General features: G+C 42.1%; 1 protein-coding gene across 1 annotated transcript in view; it reads right to left on the bottom strand.

Moving 5' to 3' along the window:
* Positions 1-19116, bottom strand: part of STARD13 (StAR related lipid transfer domain containing 13) — a 170771-nt gene that overhangs the window by 73928 nt on the left and 77727 nt on the right. The window lies entirely within an intron of this gene.

The raw sequence follows: 19116 nt of genomic DNA, 5'->3' as shown, positions 1-19116 counted from the left end.
CTATTCTCATCAGGGCAATGGTTCTGGTTCTGTCCACTCACCCCTCTTCATGTGGCCCTCAGAAGTGGAAGGCAGTTGTCACTTATCTATTCAATGGACATGTGTGGTGTGAAAGCGCACTGTCAAGCACCGTGGGAGAACGCAAGGCTGCGGGCACTGGGGCCTGCCCTGTACCTGTCCAGGCATCACCACAAGCCAAGAAAGCAATGGCCCTTCAGAGCAGGATAATGTCCTCTGGGCTTAGAGCAAGAGGGAGCGTGTTTGTATAAGGTGACCCAGAAATGCCTGGCAGAGGAGGGAGGGTTCCAGCTCAAGAAGGCTAGCCAATGGTTTTGCCATGACAACGCCTCTTTTGGCCACTGACTGATTTTGGAGCTGCAATGCTTGTGAACTTGATGCCTTCCTGGAAGTGAAGCTCACAGTCCTTCATCTATGCCTGCAGGAGGACCAGGGGGCCACGTGCTGCCATCACCCTGCCTTGAGATTTTTCTTATGACGAGTATCTAACAGGCCATTCCTCTTTTATAATCCATAGTACATTTCATTATACTCTTTCTGTTAAATTGTGCTGTTTCACACAATACAATGTTCTTCAACAAATGTAATGAGAGTCCTAAATGAAACTGTGACACTTTGGATATGTGACAGTTGGACACATTGGAAATGTGACCCTGTTGGGGAATGGCAGTAAGGGCCTTGTCCTAAAAGGCTGTTACTTTTAGGATATAAACATCAGGTTGGGGAAGACAGTCTTGAGATTGTGGTTTACAATGTGCTTACCAGTTAATAAGTAAAAAATTAGCAGCAATGTGGAGATCTCAAGGGCAAAGATGTGTTAAAACATAACCAAACACAGCAGAACCTTGGGAAAGAAATCCGTATCAGACATGTGGGCTTCATTAAGGGAATGCCTTTGGAAGATTATTTTTCCATGTTATGAGAGAAAAACTGAACAAATAAGTAAATTATGAGCAAGGGATATGGGCTTCCTGTGGATTAATGACTGGTAGAAGTTGAAGTTAAGGTGGAGCCCAAGGTCATTGACCTTAAGAGGTCATGAGTCTCCCAGGTAGGCTTCCTGCTAAGGTCATTCTCACCATGAAAAACATCTTAGGTGTATATTTAAAGATCTGCTTTGTGAGAAGGCCACAGGGAAAGAAATTCAAATAACATTCAAATGCTTAAATACGTTTACATTTAAAAGCAAAGAAATGTTTTGCTCTTATGCTTGAAATGATTATAATTAATGTTCCATGCCTGCTCAAATTGTACCTAGCTCTGAATGGAAAATTTAGAAAGCAGTCTTCCATGGATCTTTTGTTTTTCCAAAATAAGAAACAAGTCAATATTAACACATCATTTTTTTTTTTAATTGACAAGTGTCTTGCTCAGGCTAATGCATAAACAGAGGCCTCCTAACCTGGGGGTTTAGCTAGAATTCTGGGCCTGGAAACTGGGGAGCCCTTTGTATGCAAACATGACTGTGTAGGAGCTTTCTATTTTTTTTCCCTGGGGCTAAAAATCTTCCATCAAATGTACGTGCTTGCTCTACCTCTGAAGGACTCACATTTAGCCCAAGAAGAAAAATTGAGTCACTTGGTAGGCCTTACCAGGGTCAGCTTTGTTCTTCTCTCTTCCCTGTGGGCTACCAACTTTTGATTTTGGAAACTTGGAGAGATAAAAATGTCTTACTCCATTTCTCTCACCCTTTCTCTCTCTGTCTTTTCACACACACACATACACACACAAATGTACATTCATACATATACATTCTAGAAATACATCATAGGTAAAACTGCAAGCATCCTTAAATATATGGATTTTGTATCCTCTTAAATTAGGACATAGCAGGTACATGCTACCAGACTGAAACCAGATTGCCTCATTCTATCTCCAGTTCTCCACCTCACGCCTTGCAAAGGGTTGCTGTCTAGTGAATGTTGACCGAATGCATGAATGGCTGTGTTAAGAGGTAAATATTCAGAGACCTAGAAGCCAATAAACAGCCAAAGCGTCTTTGAGACACTCAGGTCCCTCCAAACTCACAGAGCTGTTGTACATATGGAAAAAATGTACTGTGACAGTCCTGTGCAAACTGTAAAGCCCGGTATAAAAATAAAGTAAGGTTAGTTTTCTAGTTGCAATTCTGTCTCTGGAAGACACGCCTGGTGGTACCCTCAGGCAGTGGTATCTTCATGAATCTCCATGTTACCCCTGTTTTCTGAAGGGCAGGGAGTCTGACGCTGTCCTGGCACTGACTGGGAAGTTGTCCCTATGAACACCAATCCCGGTTTCCTTTCCCTCTACACAGAGTCTTTGTAAGGTCCAATCCCACGGTGGTACTATGGGATTTAGTCTTGGAAGAACAACAGCAAGAAAACATTTTCCTATTTGGTCACAGAGAAACCAGTCTCTCTTTTAAATTATCATCTTAAACCTGATTGGGCATACTCACCCCTGAAAATAATCAGTGAGAACCACAGAAGAATATCATTGGACTTTCAAATATTTTAACCACAATCTTTAGTAAGAAACACTTTTTATAGCTGTGAACATGCACCAATACCATACACATATAGACTGAAACACGAAACAGTAGTTTCACAAAATAATAATGACTCTCTATATGCCCAGGCCATCTGTATTCTCATCATACATCCCCAGGACCTGCTGAATTTGTCTTTTAAATGCATTTCTGAAACTCCTATTCTCCTCCCAACTCCCTTTTCTCTGCCATGGTTTAGCCCCTTGTCATCCCCGGCACTGCACAGAACCCCGACAGCTCCCTGCTTCAGTTCTTGCTTTTCTTATATCTCTAAAGTGCAACAATGATCATTCTCCATAAAGCTTTGTACGCCTCCCTGTCACCTGCAGAATAAAGAAGCGGCTGGCCCACGGGCTGCTGCATCCTGACTCGGCCTCTGCCTGCTTCCCGGCTGCATGTCCCGTTGCCCAGGCTGCCGCAGTCCCCGTGCCTGGCTGCTGCTGCACATTGCACCCTCGTGCTCAGGCTGCCTCCTCTGTTTGTCACATTCCTCTCCCTTTCCCCAGCTTACTTTCATTGGTCTTCTATGAAGATTCAGCTATCGCATCACCTCCTCAATTTCAGGTTAGCCTGGCTCTTCTCTGGACTCCCCTTCATCTCCTACAGTCCTCATGAGATTATGCTGGGATGGCCTCCCTACACATCTGTCTCCCCATAAATTCACAGCTCTTCAAGGGCAGAGCTTGCCTCATCCACTTTTTGTACCACTAGCACCCAAAGAGCACTGAGAACTCAGTGTGTGCTCAAGTTGTGCTGAGTTGAAGGAGGACCGAGCAGCCCTTTTCTTGCTCTACATTAATCTCATACTGGAACAGACTGCAGCCCCTTGATTTATCCTCAGCAAAAGATTCCACACTGTGCTGGTCAAAGGTCTCTGGCAAAGGGACCCACTGCTCCCAGAGAAAGCTCCCTTGCTTTCTTTCTCCCTTCCTGGTTTGATTTAAGGAGGCTGAAAGGCACAGGCAGGATTTAGTGGCTTTCGGTTCCACTCTATTTGAAAGTTTGCTGCTACTGTTTCCAGAGCCGAGGTTGGGCTGACTGCCAGGCCCCAGCTTTAATCAATAACAAATCAATGATATGAAATCTCAGGCAGCTTAGGGGTCTTCCAGATGTGGGTTTGGAATAGTTCTGGATATCATATTTGATCACGGGGTCATTTCTAATCCATAGGACCCTGGGAGAAGAAGGGTAGTTCTGGTCATGAACAAAGGATTAGGGCCCCTCTAGGTCAGTCTGAACCACCCAAGATATCCCTGAATTTGCCTCTGGAGGAAACTCGACTCCCCTAGGCTTTCCCCTTCCTACCAAGAGAATCACCAAGCCAGTTCCTTACGACACCCTCAGGCAAGTGGAGATGTGGGGATACCTTTAATTCAAGTAGAGTAATGCTCCCATCCCCTCTCAGCGATGACAACTTTGGTTCACAGGAGCAGTGGGAAAAGGTGTAATGGAATGGAATGAGCTTCTTTTGGGCACTGAACTAGTTTGGTCTACCTAGAAGTTGCTCCCCTCTGTTCCACTTAGATAAAACATCTCCTTCCTTGAAGGTGTAGCTTGTTGGACACCTCCTCCAGGAAGCCTTCCCTGAATCCTCTAGGACCTCTGGAAGTCTTGAGTTGTTACTTGACCTGTTACCCGTAAGCCTGACTTCCATCCTTCGCAGATTGAAGTCTGAGCTCAGGGAAGTCGAGAACAGTAAGGGCTCAGTACAGGTGTGTGGTGGGTGTGGCTGCTGTGGCTGTTGTTAATAACTGAGATCAAAACAACATACTGCCTGGCGGTATGTGGGCGTGGCTGAGGACTGATGGTGAGGATGGTGATGACTGAGGGCACTGTTAATTTCTAGAGCTAGAGAACTGGACAGACCCAGGGGAAAGAAATGAATGTCCTTAGTAGATAAAGTAAAGGTAGGAATGGATAAGAGAGGGCAAATTGGGATAAAAACAAAAAACAAAACCCCCAAACTTTCCGAGAGGAAGGTGGTGGTGGGGAGTGGCACTGGGCACTGTTGGGGTCCCCGAGCAAATCTCATTACAGCTCAAGTCACCAGTTTCCTCATCTGCAAAGTGTGGGCAATGTCGCAGTCCTCTTCAGAGGAGTTGTAAGGGCGTGAGAAACTCCAGGACAAGAGAGGGCATCTACTTTACCACGGCAGTCCTGTCCCCTGGCACAGGACTTTGGACTTATGTTTACATTTTCTGAACAAAATGAATTAGTATTTGGACACACACCAGGCAATTAAAAACTAGAGCTATTATTATTAGCCAAAATGCATACTTTTCACATTTTTCCACTGAAGTACCCAAATGGCAGAAGAGTATAAACAGACACCCCCAAAGGATTTATTTCCTCCTATCTACAGTTGCAATATAACATGTCCGCACTTGTTTTAATACAAGAAAGCTTTCCTTTAAATTAGAGGGATTCTGACTCTTCCAGAAGCTGTAACGTCCTGCAGCTTCTAAACACTCTGGACATTCTGCCTCACTGAAGAAGGCTCAGCTGCACATTTAAAAGAAAAATTTCACTCTTGGAGAGATGATCTATTAATTTATTTTTAATAGCAACCTCCCTGGGTACCAGAAAATGTAGGGCTCAGGCAAATTCTGATTCCATGCAAGCTAGGATGACATTATGGTGGACCCAGACATCCAACTTTAAAGATCTGAGAGGCACACAGGCCACCAGGCCACCACCAGCTGCTGCTGGCTAAGCTTAAGATCACGGAGCAAAGGCAGAAGCTCTGTTCAGCAACATACAAAGTGCTGACTTGAAAACAAAAATTTTCTTGAATGTATTTCCATAAAATAGCAGGACATCTTAAGTCCCGAAGGCAATTTGTGCATTTTATTCAGGAAGCAACCAACAGCATGCAAAGATAACTTCAGGGACAGAACCTAAATATATTCACCCCGCTCCGTCCTCTGCTTGGAGACCTTCGTGGGTTTCATATCACTTTAGAGTAAAATGCAAACTTCCAAGGACAGCATGAAATCCTGGGGTTCTGCCTGGGTCCCCAGCATGTCCTTCTGTGCCTCAGCTACCTACATGTCCCAGACAGTTGGCCAGTGGTGCTAAACAACTTGCAGTTCCCTGACACTGACTCCCAACTCCCAGTCTCTGTTCTCTGGCGGCATTTCTCCCTTCTTTAGAGTGACCTTCTCCCGCTGCATCTGACTGGCTAATTCTTAGTCTTCTGTCCCCCTCTGTGCCTTGATTCTCAGCTCTAGTTTTACCCTCTCTGCTAATCTTCCAGACCACCTGACCTCCACCGGTCTTACCACGCGGGGTGCAGTTGGGGTCATTGGCTGTCCTCTCTCTTTGTACCCTCTGTGCCCTTCTGACCCAGCACTTACCCTGGCACTGGGATTTTCGGTTGGCGTTGCTTTTCCGTTTTTCTGCACTGGCAGCGTCTTTGCATTCCCTGTACCGCACAGTGCCCAACACCCCAAAGGGGCTTGGGTAACGTTTGTGTGAAGAACTGAGGAAGCTTCCAGCACAGAGGTTCAAAGAAACTCTGAGCAGGCAGCAGATGATAGTTCTCTCTCATGCGTCCAGCTGCCAGCAGTGGAGAGGAACCTCACTGGTCCCCGGTGACCTTCCAAGCCTCAGCTAGATTCCAAGCCTCCACACTTCCTTTCTTCATTGTTTTCATTCGCATTAAAAAGGAACACTAAGAATTTGCATCACAGCCGCAAAATAAAGTCCCAGAGAGAAAGGATTCTGTTTAGAACAGAAAGAACCACACTTCCTAAGGAACCAAACCCCGAAAGAGGATGAAAATGTAAGGTGGAGTATGTTCCACTCACGCTCATCGTCAACAGGCTCTTTTAGAAGTGAACAGAACTCTGCTCATAAAGAAGCAGGGACAAAGTTACATTATAATTCCAATGGTTAATCTTCTGTTGGAAATTTCCAAATCTTTTTTACGTGCCCTTTAAGACATAAACACAGCTTTAAAACATTCCCCAGTTGACTAAAAGCAGCAAAGATGATGTTTCTAGGAGACTTCGTCCTCCTTGGTACAGAAAGTAGTACCCTCAGAGCATGACATAAGTACTCAGGAGCAGATGCTCACCACCTTGATTAAATTTGACAAGGTTTCTCTTCTTTGCTAAGCATGGTTTCTATTCTAACTAGCATATTATTAATTATGCATTCTATAAACTCACTTATTTCATAACCCAAAAGTGATATCGGAAAATTAAGAGTATTTAAGATTAATAGTCTCAAAATAGCAAAAAAAAATGTTCTTTGGTTTATTAAATTCTAGGTTTTGAAATTCTCCTTGGAATAATGGCTTCTGTTACTACAACCCAGATGCCACCAAACTACCCATAAATTTGCCCAGAAATGTCCTATGAAATCTGCTTCACTGATTCATGACACTGTCCGGAGGCTTCACGTGGACTCTGCTTGTTTCTGTTCATGACGTGAGAATAGGCGGGAAGCGATTCTGGGTCTGGGAAAGTGGAGGAGTGTCACTAATGCTGATGTCATCCCCATTTCCGAAATTCCAGTCTTGGTCACTCGCCCATCTGGGCTACTTTTTAAATCCGGAATTCTCCTCTCTTTCTCTCACTACCCACACACCTGGCCCCTGGGGCATCACTGAGTCACTTCCTGTCCTTTAAACTATAGCTTAACTTTCCTTTCCATAAGAGCCTTGAGCTGAGAGATGTGAAGAGAGTGACAGAGAGAGGGAGAGAAGTGTCCTGCTCCACTCCCTGGGCTGAGCATGGCTGACTTTGGGCTTTTAGGAGACAATCACTGCCGTTAGGAGAATGACCCGAGTTGTGTGTTACTTGATACCAGATTTACTTCCCAGATGATCTGCTCTTTGTCTTTCCACTGCTCACTAGCAACTTCAGAAAAGATGGAGGGTAGAAGAAATACAGAGAAGAATTCTATCTTACTTGTATATTTATGAAACATATGATTGGGTAAACCTGAGAATCTGTTCAAAAGAAAGGGTTTGGATGGACAAGAATATTATTGCGACTCTTATCCTTTTTCATCATGAACTATTCATTAATATCTAACTTAACAAATCAATTGGATATAGTACATGAGTCTTAGCTTTCCAGGTCAGTTTTTAATAAAAGGATATTTCTACTATGGTAAAAACCTTTTTTAGTGAAGAATTTTAAAGGAATATTGTGGCAGAGACAAGCTGAGTATTGAACAGATGCACGGGTGGACCATGGCTCCCAGCCTCCCTGGTCGGGAAGCCATGGGCATGTGGGTGAATCTGCCGAGCAGTCTGCTGTCTTTCTCCTTCTCTACCCAGCAGCAGATGTGGCAGTGCCCAGGTGACCTCAGATGTTTTGAGCTGAGGTGGCAGAGCTTCGGTCAGCCTGGATGTGCCACCCACAGTGTGAGTGGGAAGCACACCTTTAGTTGCTTAAGATTATAAAGACTCTGAAGCCAGGAACTTCTGCCATATTTGATATTTAATCCCCAGTGGCCACCATATGCCTGGAAATGCGGAAGTATATAGGCAGCGTTTGTGGGAATGCTAAATGCTGCATGAGTTATAAGAATATGCACATAAAGAGTAAAAATGAACACAGAGTTAATGATGAGAAAAATTTCCAATTATTCTTTGCTACTACACACACACGCGCACGCACGCACTCAATGTCACTCTAAGTGTTACTCAAAAACTCTTTTGTCTTTTAGGTCCATTTTTGTTTTCATGGAAACCATCCAGTTTTCAAGATAGATTCCAAAACAACTTCTTTTGAAGAGGATTCAATTTTTCCCCTCTACAAAACTATTTCAGTTGACTGGATAGGTTTGTTTCACTGCTCACCAGTTTTAGAGAATCAAATGTATTTAAAAAGCAGTTTGGAGCAATCTAGACCTTAATGTCAGATGCCCTGAGGGGATACTGACGAGGTGGGTCAGGGTTCCTGGCTCCAAGTTCTCTTCATAAAGAGCCTGTTAGATTAGTCCATGAAAATAACAAACGTTAAGACACTGTCCCTTAATAACAAAACCCACCAAATCCCTTAGACTTTTGTACTTATCTTTTAGGCTTGAAACGTGATTTCTAGCCTTAACATCAAGCCTTAACACTAGGAAGTGCCATCCGGTGTTTCCTTGTTTAACTCAATGCTGTTTTTTATGGAGATAGACATTTAGTGTCTATTCCACACCTTGTATTTACGCTTCTCCTTGTCGTTTAGAAAAGTTTCATTTTCTTTCTTTTTATTATTTAAAAGTAACATCACGCATAGCTTGATACCTCATGAAATCATAAGGAAGAATTGGTTGTTTTATTACTTCAGTGTATTTCTGAAAGGTAACACATTTATACAGTAGACCAGCAGGGTCAATTGATACCCAAGGGACTACAAAAGACTGGTCAACATATGGAGTTGGTCAACATAAGGAACGAGGCCTCCTGTACTGATATGTACACGTGGTGTGTGACTGGCCTACGAAACTCAGTCAACTTAAGGAGGTGGTCAGTGTAGGGAGGTGGTCATCTAGGCAGACTCCACTGTAATTTGATTAGAACCTCCAAAGCGGCTGTATCTTTTAATGGCAGATATAACCAACTTTTAGTTACAAGAAAGAAGGGAAGGAGAATAACAGAAAGGCAGGCAGGAAGGCAGGCAGGAAGGAGGATACTCAATAGTACGTTGTCCTTTCAAATTGCCTGAACAAATCCAGTCCTCTCCCTGTCACTCTGAGAGTTAGTCTAGCACGAATACGTCAGGATTTCCATTTGGTCACCTGCTGCTATATATGAACCTCCCTCCAACAAAGAGCCTATCATTTGCCCTTCCTGTTAGGTACTGGTTCCCTTATTATGGCCAGTTCCCAGTTATAACTATTTCTCAAGTCAGAAACTTGGACACCTTTCTTGATCCTCTAAGTCTAACTTTCTGCTTGGCTCAGTTACTCTCCCACGTACAAAGTGGTTCTCTGAACCCTGTTCCCTCCGTCTCTATCTGCTGTAGGTGTTCTGAATTTCTAGGAATTCGGTGGACGTCACTGACTGATGTGTACACCTTAAACCTCACCTTATTTCCAACTTCAACCCACTGTAAACCATTTTAAATACAACTGTAAAAATAATGGTCCTAAGCGCAAGGCTGGATGTATATTATTTTAAAGTTTAGCTTCTCAACCTACTCTGGGAAAATACAACCTTCTCATTATACGAGGTACCCTGTAATCACCCAGTAAAGTCACATTAACTGATGAATAAATATTTGGCCAAAGTTCCACCAGGGTTAGCGAATGTCATTTTGGGCTTTATTTTACTCTACACCCAGCTTATTTAAAAATATTTTTAAAATTTCCCAACATCGGCATGAAAACAAAGCTCCAATGTTTTTAAGCATACGGCTTTTAGCACCTAGCACCACCACCATGATAGATCAAAAGTAAAGGATATAGAGTTGGAATATTGCTCTCATTCCTCAAAGGGCCCAATATAAATTACATAATCTTAAAAAAAAATCTAAGCCTTCAAGAAACAAAACCAAGAAAACCTAGTATTATTCCAGGGCATTATTATACTCAAGTTTCCAAAAAAGATTTTGGGATTCTGTAAACCATTTACAAGGTACGTTTATTCCAATAAGTTATGTCATAAATAATCCCTAAAAGGAAGTTATGTCAGAAAAACAAAAACAAAACATGGCTTTCAGCTTTTAACTGAGAAGCTTTGAGGATTGGTTCACTGTGGGTTATTACTTATTTAAGTAACTTCTGAACGCTTTTTATTTCCTTGTTTAAAAAACTATTTTGTTGGTCAGAGTCAATCTCTCATTATTAAAGGTTTATAAACATTTCCTTTCAATTTTTATTTTCTGTCACAAAATAAGGGGAAAAAGAGAGTCTACAGAAGGCCAAGACTTTTGCAGAACAGGCTTTTGCTCCAAAGGAAAGTCAAAAAGTGCCAAAGGAAAGGTCTGGACAAAGTGGCCAGCTGGATGTGTGACCTGGGCACAGAGCTTTACCCCCTCTGATTCTAGGTGACCTGCCAGGAAGATAAGGGCTCTTTTAGAGGCTTTTAATGCTCTGAAGTGCTATGATTTGTAAGATGAGTTGTCACGCTGAAGTCAGTGAAGCTAATGCCACTTTGGAACACTGTCATAGGACTGTAGAGAAGGTGAACTGAGCACCAACGTCCTGGCTATGTGACTGTAGACAGTAGCAACCCCCCTCCCCATGCTAACAGGACCCAAGAAAACCTGTATAGAATGTTGCAGGGGAGTTAGGTTTTGTCTGTCGTTAGGAAAGCATTGCTGATGAGCTCAAATCCAAACAGCTTATGTGATTTCACATTGTGGTCTCTGACACAGTAAGCTAAACATTCCAGAAACCACGGCCTCAGTTGCTGGGTCTTTTTCAATTTTATTCTTAAATGTAACATTTCTGATCTCTCTTGTTTTATAATCCAATTCTAATAAAAATGAGAAGACAGGATTTTGACTGTCGGGATATGAACAAAAGTACATTTTGCAAGGCAGTCAGTTATTATAAGACAGTTATTAAAACGTCTGGGCAAATGATCTCAGACTACAGCCAGCCTGCACATCAGCTGGGCGATCTGGCCTTGGTGCATATGGCCTTGGATGGCTTTCTCTGAAATCAAGTTACAGGCGTCTGTGAACTTGAGTCTGTCTGTTTTTCAGCAGTTCTTATACACGTGATACAATGTCGGGCACAGACAGCGAGCAGCATGGTAAAACTTGGTGGCAATGCACGAAATAATTGTTACTGAAAAGGAAACAAAAAAATTTCCAGAGCTTTCAGCATTCTGTAGTTTTGAGATAAACATTTACTAAAATTGCAGTATTTATAAGTAGGGAATATGCTACTTAGAAGCTGAAATGGTATACTGCTAACTTTGCTCCCAGTGTTCTTTGTTAATCATAATCATGCACCTTTGTTGTTAGAATTTGTTGAATGTTGGGTTATGTTAGAATGTTGCAGAGTATTTTATCCATATTTAGGACTGTTCTTCCTGATATAAATTTGTATGACAAAAGTTTACAGGGCAAAAAAAATCTGTTTAATTCTTTTTTAAATTATCTTACATGCATATGCCATTCAAACAATCTTCTAGAAGAACTGTTATACCAGGTGCTGGGCATGATGCTAAATGTTTTCTGTCCAATGGCTCACTGAATCTTTACAAGAACTTTAAAAAAGGTATTACCATTCCCATTTTGTGGAGGAAGAAACTAAGGCTCACAAAAGTGAAATAAGGCATCTGAGATCACACATGGGTATGCCTTCACTCAGACCAAGAACTTCTGCTCCAAATCTAGTCTTCAGAACAAAATGGGAAAAAATAGATAAAAAACAGCAAAGGTTTTTGAAAGAAAGAAGGGCATAAATTATATATTACAATTCAACTGAAGTGAAGAAAAAAATTGCTCACATCTTTTCCCCATTTATTCATCCATTCTTTAATCAGTCATTAAACAGACACATTCCTTATTCGAAAGAATATGGAATTGAGAAGTCAGCTACGTAGCAGGGCTTAAACTCTGATGAAAATGGGGTTGTTCCTGATAAGAAGGAAAAGGAAACATTGGCTCAAGCAATATTTTTCCAAAGGTCTTAATTCCTTGTGGAAGGTTCTAGGTGGAAACACTAGGTTTTCCTCAGAGTGAAATTTCTAAGAGCATTTTAAGAGGTGAGGAACATCCACACACTTGAGTATGTTCTGGACATACACCCAAGCCTTTCGCCACTTTGGACATGAGCAGAGCAGAATCGCAGAGTGGTTGGGAAGCTCACACACAGCCGGTGACGGTGTCAGGGTTCAAACCCAGATCCGTGGGGGCCCAAAGCCTTCCACCTTTCACAATGCCATACCGCTCAGAGTTGTCTTGCTGCAGTGTTTTTTCTTGAGCTGCTATATAGTATTTGTAGGCGGAAAACAAGGAAACCAGGAAAAAAAAAACAAAAGAAAATCTTAACTTGGGGGACAGGAGAGAGAAAAGTACACAGACCAGTAAAATAAATGAGGAGGTTTATCCAGTCATCTGTACTATTAATTAAATTTAGCTATCTACCAGCTAAGCACTGCGTGGCTCCATGGCGACTATCAAGGCAGTTAGTGTTTCAAATGGAGCTGATAACTAAGCATAATAGGATTATACATCCCCCTCCCCTTGCAGCTGAAGCAAAAACGTTCCTTAAGCCAAGGTTTTCATGTTGTTTTTTTCCTATTAGAAATTAGTTCAGAATGATGCCAGAGACCCCAAGGAGTATTCGAGTTTATTCTCACTTGTACAGGTGAAAAGAAAGAAAGAATTCTTGCAAAGCAGATGCAAGAGCCCAGAAACACGGGCTCCTCCTGCCTCATTATGGACTTACATTCATTCAGTGGAATAAACTTAGCAGAAAAGCCACAGGAATGGGGCAATGAACATAGCCCAGGCCTCATACCACATTTTTATTGGATGACACTTAAACCATAAATATACCTCACTTTTAAAAGCTGGGTATATTTTTAATTGTGTGTTAAATGAATTTTCATAAATAAATTTAAGTATAGAAGGATGGTTAATACTTCATTTTGGAAATATTCTGCTACGAAATTCAGTTTGCTAAGGGGACTTTTTCACTATAAAAAAAGTATTTTGACCAAATCTTTCATAAAACATTCCTCACTTATGTATCTTAAATGTAGATTATTTTATAGTAAGAACAGATAAAAAAGATTAATCAGCATTTAGTTTAAGGTTGAAAATATGTTTATGCTTAATACATCTTTTCAGGTATTTAGCACAGAATGAAATTACTTTAACCTGAACTGGATATAATTTGTCATGTTTGTGAATAGAAAACCTTTCAATGTTATAATGCTTTCTTTGTTTTTGGCAAAATATAAAACAAATTTAAAATAGTGAAGAATTAAAGAAAATTCTTTAGAGTGTTTCTTAACCCCTAGATAGAGAAAAACGGTTCTCAATCCTTAGATATAAACTTCTTTGGAAAAAGTCAACATGGATTTTTAAAAAATCAGAAATGAACAATACACTGCTTTAAAAAAAAGATTTGTATGCTGTTAGTCATTTTAAAAAATGACCATAGCCACCATCGAGGCTTTGATTCACATTTTTCTGGCGATACAACCCCCTCTTGTATAAACATATACACATACCAACATGTTATGTGAACCGTAATCTTGCAGCAACTTCAAGGAAAAACTTGTTTTTATAAAAGAACTTACATTTTCCCATGCTTCTTCACTTCTTGTGCAAGAACTTTTATGAGATTCTAGTGAGCTGTGTTTTATTTATTTTCCTTTGTTCTTCCCTTTTTACTGGAAGAGGATATTATCTGGATGTAATTGTGTTCAATGAGAATAAATTCTGACTAAGGAGATGATTTAAATCAATGGCCAACAATTAAAATGCTGAATCCTGCCACCACTTTGGATATGGCAATTTAATTTTACTAGGTCAACACATTCATTTATTCTAATGCAACAGTTCCCCCACAGGAAGGAGGAAAGCTATTTTAGTAACCTTCTGTTTCATCTTTGCAGACTTAGCCACGTTCCCTGCAACTTAGCTGGCTAGAGTCGGAGTTCTATATCAGTAGAAATACGACCGTGAATGTCTCTAGCTTACTTCATCCGAGTCCCCAGAGACTACAATTTTTCTCCCCAGAGACTACCCTGTAACACGCTAAATCATCACTCATACTTATCTAACTATTGGTAAGCCTGTCTGGTGTTCCAGCCACCTGGAGCTGACAAATATTTTCCTGTGTGAAGGACGCCATAGCAACTAGATTTGTGGCATGGGCAGAACCAGCCATAATGATGCTGCGATTTTCGTCAGGAAGCCAACACAGCGGTATTATCATAAAGAATGTCTTAAGAACACAAAATTCCTCAGTTTTCAGGACTCAAGCTTTTTAGACACAAGAATGGTAATTACCCCAGACTCTAAGAGAAGGAAGGTGGTAGTTAAGATTGGAAAGATCTGTTTCAAATCTGTGCCTGTTCCCTACCAGCAATGCCCCCTTGGGCAAGATAATAAACCTATCCAAGCCTCAGTTTTCTCTCTGTAAAATGGAGATGATAATTCTGCCTCAAAGGATGGCCGTGAGGATGAAACAAAGGAATTTGTTCTGTGATTGGCAGATGAGAAGCATATGCTAATTAATGGTTTTTAATCAGTACATTAGGGAAGGAGGTAGTCAACATGAGACACGAGAAGAATGGTCTCAAAATAGTGTGTAACTGAATATATTAGAAATTTTGTGTTTATTTTGAAAATTTTATTTAAATATTATATTATTCTTTCTTTCTTTAAGATAGAGTCTCACTCTGTTGCCCAGGCAAGAGTGCCATGGCCTCAGCTTAGTTTACAATAACCTCAAACTCCTGGGCTCGAGAGATCCTCCTGCCTCAGCCTCCTGAGTAACCAGGACTACAGGCATCTGCCAACACACTTGGCTAATTTTTCTATTTTTAGCAGAGATGGGGGCTTACTCTTGCTCAGGCTGGTCCTGAGCTCCTGAGTTCAAGGGATCCTCCCACCTTGGTGTCCCAGTGTGTTAGGATTACGGGTGTGAGCCCCTGCATGTGGCCTATTTTAAAGAGTTTTTGAAGAAATAAATCACTGTGCCAGTATGCCATGGCAGGATGTGACAGGAGATGCCCTTGCTTCAGCAGCAAGCTTCCAGTGGTTTCCGGGACTGTGCAGCGTGGTGGACTGGCACCAGCAATCTCACCCACATCCTCACTTTCAGTGTCCCGCAGTCTACATGGACCCAGTGGAGGACTACGTGAGCGCCATTGCTTACTTTCAACCAAAGTAACCTTCACAAAGTGGAGGGGCGACTTCAACAAGTTCTTGCCAAGAAAGAGAAAATGTTAATTACCAGCAATGAACAGTCGGCAAGGAAGAGACAAAGCTGAAATTCCTTAATCCTAGTCCTGGCCTTGTTAACAGTCATGTCTACAAGGCAAGAATGATAAAAATAGATTTAGACCAAAGAAGAAGCCAGCTTAATTAACTTAAAGTTGTCTGGAAGATTATTTGAAAAAGGGATTTATATAATTGTTAATGAACTTTGGCCTTTATGACTGGACAAATTAGTTCTTTATAGCAGAATACATTTATAACTTATAAATTATGCATAAAGATAAGCACACTGGGACTATTGCTCAAAATGCTGTGACTGATAGGAGTCTATATTCACAAAAGGGTGAGGCCACCATGCTGGGGCACCTGAGTACTAAGAGGGCACTTTGCATGTCTGTGGACCCTTCCACATGGGCACGCCCATTGTGTCTGTGCTGTGTGCTGGATAAACTGTCTGGCCATGGGAAACCCAAGGTTACCAGATAAAGCTTTTGGCCACCCCAGGTCCTGCTCAGCCAACCCAAGGCTGAGGGTATCATTGCTATCTCCAGCACATCTATCACCCGTGTAAAGCATACTCATGTCCCATTTAAGGCGCCCCCAACATTGGCTGGAAATGATTCTGCAGACAAATTTAGGAAGGGTTAATTATTGGAGAGTGCAGCTATTTGCTTCTAGTTGAGTTAGCTCCATACAAGAGGAGAAACAAATGAGCCTCTTATGGGCTTGTTGGAGTTAAATATTTATGCTAGCTCATTCTCCCAAATCTGATAAAGGAAGAAGAAACTTAATGTATTTACAAACACATCCTTTCCTATCTATCAGCAAGCATATCCCACCTCTGTACACAGTGAGTGTGGACGTATGTGTGCCGAATGGATAAACAAGCCACAGGTAAGCAGAGACCACCATTCAGCAATTCTTACATCCATATCTGGGAAGGTTCTTTTCCTATGCCTCCCAGAAGCTGGTCTAAAACTTACTCCATGTGGATTTCGGTTTTCAGCCCTAATCTCACGCTACCCACTCGCTCTTTGCTGACCGATTCTTTATTCACCAAACCCACCAGTCACTAATGGACACTTAGTTGAAAGAGCACTTCTCACTCCTTTTCCTTTTTCTGCCCACTCTGCCCCAACTAGCCACTTGGCTCTCGAGCAGCCCAGTCTCACCTGGCATCAGAGCCTCAGTTTCCTTTGCATGACACACTCTTACCTCAGGCACTTACAGACCCTGCCCGACTCCCCTTCCTGCAGGTCTTCACTCAAGCCTCCTCTTCTCCAGGAGACCGTCCCTAGCTACTCACAGTTGCTCTGTTCACTGTGCCAAAAGTGAACCTGTCTTGCTCACATTCATTCCACCTTTCCCTGTTTCATTCCTTCTCCTTATCAATTACCACTAAAATAGACAGTGCATTTATATGCACTGCTCATTGTCTTCCCCACCAGAACATAAGGTCCACGAGGCAGGAAGCTTCATCTTCTTGTTTTGCTTATTCCCATAGCCCAGAATCAGGCCTGCCAGGTAGTAGGCACTGAATAGCTGGAGGAATGAATGGATGGGTGGATTTTTGCAATGGACCTACCTATAAATGGCGTCACTGCTTCCTTCCTAATGCCTCCTTCTACTATTCACCTTAAATTACAAGTTAAAAATCACTACCCTCATTATAAGTTGTCAGTAACTACACATGATTTATTAAATTAAAAATCCTTTAAAAAATCTAGCCTCAATGTCCCTTTCCAATCTCATTTCCCAATATAGCTATCTCTCCACACATCCTAAGGTGTAGCCAAACTGGGGACATTTCATTGACTTTTGAACATATCCAAGACTTTCAAGTTCTTGTTTTTGGACATGCATGTCATAGTTCTTTGATCTTGAGCTATATTTTCCCTCTTTTGCCTCCTACGGAAACCTACTGATGTTCCCAGGCTCGGGAGCTTTCCATTCTTTCATACAGATCCACATAAGTGCACCCTACTACATGGCTTACGCCTCTAATAATTAGCACAAGGCATTCTTTCTTGAATTGCGTCCAAAAAGTGACAATAACATCCTTGAGAAGACATTATAGGTGTGTATTCTTTTTGCAGTTCCTTGCATGTAGTAGATGCTCAATAAACGTTTGTTGAAATGAAATGGACGATGTCGCTAGCTATTTATTTTGAGACCAGAGATTTATAATAAGATAAGTATTTAGGTTCTTCCTGGAGGTAATACACTAACAGCAACTAAGTGAATGGCCATCACACTGGAAAGAAAGGTAACATGATAGCTTGAACTAACAGGAAGCAGGAGTTTTGGTATCTTCTTTCTCTCTGTGGTAATGTCTGGCACAGAGAGGTCACTTAAGTTGGAGTTTGAGCCTCAGCTAAAAATGAACTTTTATAATATTTAAACTCAGCTGCTCCCACTGTTGTTGTTTAACTATTTTGTGGTTTTATTTAAGTACTTGCAAGATCCAAAGACCATCAGTCAGGATGGCTCGGTGTTACATAAGGGTTCTCTTTTCATGGAGCAATTTATGGTTACTTCAAGAAACTGAATCTTATCTGCTCGCTGGGTTTCTCCTCCCCAGGCATGCTCTGTAGTGTAGACAGCCAGTCATTGGCCAGGCCTAGAACAAATGGTCCAGGACACAGGATAATAAGCACATGTGGAAAGAACAGCAATTCTCAGGAAATTGTTCTAAATCATTGTTTTCTTGTGGGGAGCAGAGAACTACTAATTCCAAGAATTTTTTTATGGCACAATTTTGCTGGGACAGTAGAGTGAGTTTGAATTCTAGGTTTATGAGGAGCAAACCCTGACAGGGTCCTCTTGCCCCTTGCTGAGTGCAGAATAAACAGGTCCTCCAGGAGGCCTGGAGGCAACTGCCTGTCCCCTCTCTAGCTCTTCCTCTCTGGCAGGCTGATAGCGCTTACACCCTTCCTGGGCACTCTGTATGGGCTGGTGGGGCTGGAGGGTAGTGAGTCTTTCTTCTGCTGGCTGCTTGCTCTCTCATTCCCTCCTAGCTGCCACAACTATCAGCAGGGCTGATAAATGGCCAGGTTACACTGTGCTTCTTCCCCTCGAATGTGGAAGCCACTGTGCTGCCCTGTGAAGATGTTTCTGCTCCTTCTTCCAAAGCGTCACTAGAACAAGGCCACTTGCAGGAGCTCTCCTGATCAGAGATTTAGGTTTCCTGCAGGGTAGACCTCTCAGGACTCCACTTTCCCCTGTTCCTCTCACCCCTAACTTGCAAGCACGGACCTGGCACGTTTGCTTAGACATAGCCCATTTAGGGACTTACTTGTTTATTTATCACTGCATCTATATTCATTTTTAAAGTTGGGGTTCCTGCAGCATTTAAACAAAGAACTTGGAGCCGAGGACTCGTATCACTTCTCCTACAGCAAATCCCATTAGGACCAAGAGGGACATGCCCATGGAGGAGGCAGTCTTGCCCACTACTCATCCTTTGCTCTGGCCCCTTTACCAAGAGCTTCAGGGTGTAGCATTATTAGTGGGAATGCATTTTAAGTATTATTCCAAGAACTGAAAACAGAAACCCTCTCCTGCTAAACACAGAGGTGGGTGATAGGTGGTACATCTCAGTGGCACAGCCCCTGAGAACCTGGGTCTCCTCAGTCAGCTCCACATTTAAGAGACTACAAAGTCCTGATATAGTTGGAGACGATTCCCCGTACCCTGTGGTTTATCCTGAAG

Source organism: Otolemur garnettii, unplaced genomic scaffold (genome assembly GCF_000181295.1).
Source record: "Otolemur garnettii isolate 467f Iridium unplaced genomic scaffold, OtoGar3 scaffold00167, whole genome shotgun sequence".
NCBI lineage: Eukaryota > Metazoa > Chordata > Mammalia > Primates > Galagidae > Otolemur > Otolemur garnettii.
This window is presented reverse-complemented; position numbering and strand designations above follow the sequence as displayed.